The sequence below is a fragment of the Palaemon carinicauda genome, chromosome 1 (assembly GCF_036898095.1).
Source record: "Palaemon carinicauda isolate YSFRI2023 chromosome 1, ASM3689809v2, whole genome shotgun sequence".
In the NCBI taxonomy this organism is placed as follows: Eukaryota; Metazoa; Arthropoda; class Malacostraca; order Decapoda; family Palaemonidae; genus Palaemon; species Palaemon carinicauda.
Genome location: NC_090725.1, coordinates 289,890,137 through 289,896,136, shown reverse-complemented (window position 1 = coordinate 289,896,136; position 6,000 = coordinate 289,890,137). Strand labels below are relative to the sequence as shown.

At 37.0% G+C, this 6,000-nt stretch overlaps 1 protein-coding gene across 2 annotated transcripts in view; it reads left to right on the top strand.

Annotated features, from left to right (window-relative positions):
• Positions 1 to 284: 284 nt before the first annotated feature.
• LOC137657709 (solute carrier family 35 member F5) overlaps positions 285 to 6,000 on the top strand; it is a 128,919-nt gene continuing 123,203 nt past the window's right edge. For both annotated transcript variants that reach the window (XM_068392145.1, XM_068392136.1), the window contains exon 1: positions 285 to 534. The gene's annotated coding sequence lies outside the window, so the exon portion shown is untranslated. The remainder of the gene's footprint in view (positions 535 to 6,000) is intronic.

Sequence of the window (6,000 nt, the reverse complement as noted above, 5' to 3'; positions counted from 1 at the left end):
ATTTAATTAATCAGTTATACTAAAATATTTTGAAATAAGTCAATCATGTAACTCCTTAATAATTATATTGAAACTGTACTATTATTTTGGTTGAAAAACAACAATTACAAGACCTATGGTATGAATACAGATATATGTATGTATGTTTAATTAATCAGTTATACTAAAATATTTTGAAATAAGTCAATCATGTAACTCCTTAATAATTATATTGAAACTGTACGATAATTTTGGTTGAAAAACGACAATTCGAATACTTATGTACGATAATCCAGTCGAAATCTGACAGCTGTAAACATTGAAGGCCAGACTCCAGCAATTACAGAAACTCTAAGATAATTTAGATAAACTTATCTGTGTTGTGAAGAGGCAAAGTGTTTTACAATTTAGCATTTTGAGTTGATTAAAATGTGGTCATTTGGAAGAATTAGCGAAATTATATGTGCAATTATACGTTAGTGTTTTGACGAAATGGATACCCGGACTTGAAATCAGTACCCAGGTACTATACGAGTTCCAGTCTTTCTGTCATAGGTAAGTATTTAAATATTTTGGGTAATATTTCTGTAAGGAACAGTAGATTTTTTCCTAGGTTACATTACATGGAATAATATACAAAATTACCATATTTTGTTATTCCAAAGGGAAATCATATTTGATTTGGGGGTCTATGTATGATGACGGCAGACGAAGGGAGATTTGTTAATCTTTCCAATTTTGGGGACCTCCGGTTGGAATCCGCAGTTTTTTGGAATGGGAATGAATAAAAGAGGCCGTTTTAACATGAGAATAATGGCCCATGTAGAATTAGTAATAAACAAGGCCACCAGTTAACCTAAACAAACTACGGAGCGTTTGCAGGGTGACGGCCAGATCCCGTAGAAAACGGGAATATTCTGAACTGTGGCCGTCGTTCTAAAAACGATTTTGGCGGGAGAAGCTAACTTAAAAAACCCACCTAACCTATGCTAAAAGCCGTGTCCTTACCCAGGGGGGCTGCGCCCCCTCCCCGGACCCCCCCCCCCCCCCTTACACAACAGTTTCCTTACCTACGAGTACGACGGGAGAAGCTAACTTAAAAAACCCACCTAACCTATGCTAAAAGCCGTGTCTTTACCCAGGGGGCTGCGCCACCCCGGACCCGCCCCCCCTTACACAACATATTTAAGATCTGTAGACCATTTCCAAACGTTTTTATTCTATACAAGATAACAGTCGGAGCGATAATAAGCAAATAAGGACGCTTGGCCGTAGCGCTACAAACTACCCGAGATTTGTTAACCTTTCCATTTTTGGGGACCTCCAGTTGGAATCCGCAGTTTTTTGGATTGGGAATGAATTAAACAAGCCGTTTTAACATGTGAATAATGGCCTATGTAGAATTAGCAATAAACAAGGCCACCAGCTAACCTAAACAAACTACCTAACTTAACCTAACCTAACCTAGTAGCCGTATCCTTACCTAGCGAGGGCGGGGGGGGGGGGGACTTGCCCCCTGTGATCCCCCCTTACACAGCCATATTGAATATAAGACTTACTTAGGTTGGAGCTTAAAGGTGAACCTTTCCGACTCATTGCCCAATGCACAGTAACGTCATGAATGAATGAGCACCAATCATTGGTAGTTTTGGGAGAAATTCTAAATTCATTTTCAACAAATTTATAATTAACCCTTTAACCCCCAGGCTATTTGGAAATTTCCAACCCTTAACCCCCAAGGGGTTATTTTTTTCCCAGCACATTTTGCAGTATATATTTTTTAAATTGCTCTAACAGCCTTAATTTTTGTCGTAGAGAGGTCAGGTTGGTCTCATTCTCTTGGAAAATGACTGAATTTTTTCAAAAAATTATAAAAAATATGAAAAAAATAATTATTATAGCATTTTTTTGCAAGGACGTACCGGTACGTCCATGGGGGTAAAGGGGTGGCTTTTGTGAAACGTACCAGTACGTCCTTTGGGGGTAAAAGGGTTAAATTTAACACCAATATAATTATATACAAGTAACAAATTAGATTCTATATCTAAATGAGACTTTTCAAACCAAGTTCCCTTAAAAATGGAAATGCAAAAACTACACCTTTTTTCACGTTCTTTTTGTTTTTCAATACAACATGCCGTCTGTCACATTGAAATGCTTTTTTATTAATATCAAGTTGGCACTTACAACCACAGGTGGGGCAAATAGTGTCCTTTTCACTTTTAGTAATACTGTAATTTTGGCAGTACTTTTATTATTCATTTGATATTACCACAATAATGCAAGAAAAAAACCTTTTTAATTTGAATAAAAATTGAGACAAGAATTTGGGAGAAATCCACAGAAATTGATGTCAAAGTAGCCTTAATGGTAAATGAGAAATTGCAGCAGAAGTTGAAAGTTCACATGCCTCTATAGCTTTTAAAAGATTGAAAAATTGGCAGTGGAAAGGGTGTGAAAAGTGTCGAAAAGTGTTCAGTTTCCTAGTAAAACTGTCACTTGATTGGGTATTGAAGTCACGTGATGCTAGTTTTGTTAAAATGCTAGCCCCAAGTCAAGTGTGGTTAATCATTATTGGTTAAAAACTATGATGTTTGGGTGACGTCTTGCTACGAAGAATACAGTCGATGATGTAATAATGACATAATCTATGTTTTTAATGTGCAAACAAACAAACAAGAGCTCAGTCTGAAGAGGAATTTGAGAGAGTTATGAAATCAGAGGACTTAGTTTTTTTCAGGTGGGTCAGATTTAACTTTGATTTTTAAACCATTTCTACACCTAGTGCCACTTAGATTTATATATCAAAGGAAACCTTGGACTTCCCTCTTTTTAGGGAAAATACTTAAATTTGATAATTAGCTGGCAGAGCTATTGTACAGAATTGCTGTTTAGGTTAGTTTGTGTATTTTCTTTACACACAGAAGGTACTGGCTAGTGACATACAAAGGCTCCTTGGTTTGTTACGAATAATTGGTACATGGCGTCAGGTCTTAATATGTCAATGAATAATATGTTACATATTGCTCATATTTGTAATGCTTAAGCTTTTTGACAAAACAATAATGGTATATACCCTTCTAATATACCATTTACCAGTCTGATATACTACATTCTATAGAACACAGCATCTTAGGTCAGTTTTCTGATGAGTAAAGATACTGAATTTTGGGGTAGGGTATAGGGTTATGTATGCTGAAGGCCATTTTTATAACTCATTTATTTATAAAAATATTGCTAAAGAATTGTCAAAGTGGGGTCATAGGGGACCATTATCTCCCTGTTAGGTAAATAGATAAGGACATGGGATGTAGGTTAGGTTAGGTGGTGGTCTATGCACGAGGGAGGTCCTGTCCATCATTATACAAAAACTCCCTGCTCTGGTCTTCTAATGGGCTGGCTCAGTTTCTGCTAAGCTCCACACCGACTGTTTAGTTGGCTTATGAGATTGTATGTATTTTTATTTTCTCTGTAATATTTAGGATTTGTTATTATTATTACTACTATGAGATTCAGGGTCTCTGTAACACGGTTTTTGGGACTTTGCTCCTTATCAACGCATCGGATGTAGCTGAAAGTTGACATGTGTATATTTTACAACCACACACAAATTTTGTCAGCATTATCGATAACTTAAAGCCGATAGTTTTAATTTTTATAGAGTAAAAATGATCTGGCCGACACCATGGCCAGTGATAACGAGCCAAGAGTCGAAAACATTCATTACGTAAGCAATGTAAACACCTTTTGACAAAATTTTGCCCCGCCCTTCCACCAGACACCCATTCACCTTGTTCCATCTGCTCTGAAACCCTTAACAGTCAAGAATGGCTAACAGGATTTGGAATTGCCCCCCGTGGTTGCAAAACTGCATTATTCAGTTTCTAGTTTAAATCCAATGTTTATGGTCTGATTTGTATTTAGCGTAGGCCTAACATGATTATAATACTTGTAATGTCATTCAGGCTTTTGAACATTTCCATTAACTATTCACTATGCCACCAAGAGAGAGATTGTACTGTATGTAAACAGTCTTTATATAACTATTTTTGTTAAAATAAGAATTTTGTGCTAAACTCTCCATCAGACCAATGGATCATCCGATATAATTTTTTTTCTTCTTCTTAGGCCGTGCGACCGTGTTGGCTATGTTTTGGGCATGACTGCATTTTGTAAATAAATCATGAATAGTTTTAGGAGTTTTATTTGTACATCTAATGGGAATTTATAGAAATAAAGTGAACATAATTCATTTATCCTTTAAGATAATTACTACATGTAGCAAAACAAATAGTAGTAAAGATGATAATGCAATGAAGGAATGATACCATACTTTATCTTTAGCTTCAACATCAGCAATAACATACCCACCTGCCATAATTTGTCAGCTTAATGAAATAACCTATCATCTAATGTTAAACTTAATTTTTGAGGAGGCCATGGCTTATTGCACAGTGAAAAAACATAACAAAGACTTTATGAATGGCGGAACGATACATAAATGTGGGTGGGGTATCTGTGCGAGCGTAGTAATACTACTGTAGCAGTAGTGCCGCAACAGTAGTATACATGAAATAAACGTTTAGGCCAACTGCTGAGATCCTTGAGGATCATTTAGCACTTCTTACAACTACTCGAGAAATGAGTTTTTATAGCTAGAATTTAAATTTTCTGATCCAACAATGCCCATGATAGCATTCAGTGTTATCCTGAATTATAACAAGGCCAAAGTGGGTGGAGCCTCGTGAAGTCATCATTCTGACGATAATTATTGGTTTAAAGCCAAAACACGGTACCGCCTATTTTTTTTTTTTTTTTTTTTTTTTTTTTTTTTACAGTAAATAGGTAGGCAGATAGACAATAAATAAAAATTGCTTGACATTGGCTATAGCAGTTATCAAATAAAGCTTGTCTACTACGTTTTTGAAAATTACCAACTATTCCCTACACCTTGTCAATCTGATTGTGACCTATAAAGTAGACTGTAATTTCCTAGGAAACTTATTTTGGGAGTTAGACTAATAATCGAAGTGTTTTTGTATTTATTAACATATTTTCTTGGTTTGTTCATTATGACAATTATCAGTGGAGAGGTTTCAGAGTTCATAAAGGTGTACTGCTTTGCTTTTATTTAAACTTTTGTGTCATTGTTGGCAGAGGTATAGCCTTCGTTACATATCGCCAATCATCGATCGAGAAAGAGGGAAGAAATGCCGTCATAAGTTACGTAACGAGTGCGTTCGAAACCTTTTCTCTGAGTAAGTTGGCCTGTCTTCAAAAAACGCCACTTTTACATTATAAGTACCAAATTTATTCAACCTACGTAATGCAGAATATAGTCAAAATTTATGTGTAGATATAATGTGCATTCTGAAGAAGCGTTATATTTATGAAATTAATAGATAAAAAATTATTGCGAAAAAACCGTGTTACAGAGGCCCTGAATCTCATAGTAGTATAGCTACAACCCTTGCTGGAAAAAAAAACAAATTGATTCTAGCCCAAGGGCTGCAACAGGGAAAATAGCCCAATGAGGAAAGGAAATAGATTAAACTATATTTGTCCCGTAACTGGAATACTAACTGGAATACAGTACAAACCACGCTATTTAATGGGGGTATTACTTTCGGCGTAGCTGAAATGACGAGCCATTAATTTTTAACGAGGGTTTACTACCCACACCGCTAGTTAACGGGGGTAGGGGAGGGTAGCTTGCTACCCCCCCCCCCCCCCTCACACCTGTGCTTGAGCTCGCTTTGCTCTCGGCTCGGATGGTGGTCGGACGTGTCCGCCCTCATCCTCACCGTCATTTGGCAGCCATTTAATTGCTTTTGTCTTTTCTTTTTCTAGTTCTGTATATGTGAAGTTGGCCTCTGCGATCATGCGCACCTGCCCTGGGTTTCCCGACCGCCCCTGTGAAACATTCATGTCGGCGGTCGAGACTGATCCTCACGCCCTTTGTCCTTCTTGTAGGGGCCAACGGTGCGATAGCAACAACAGGTTTAGTGAGTGTAGAGAGTG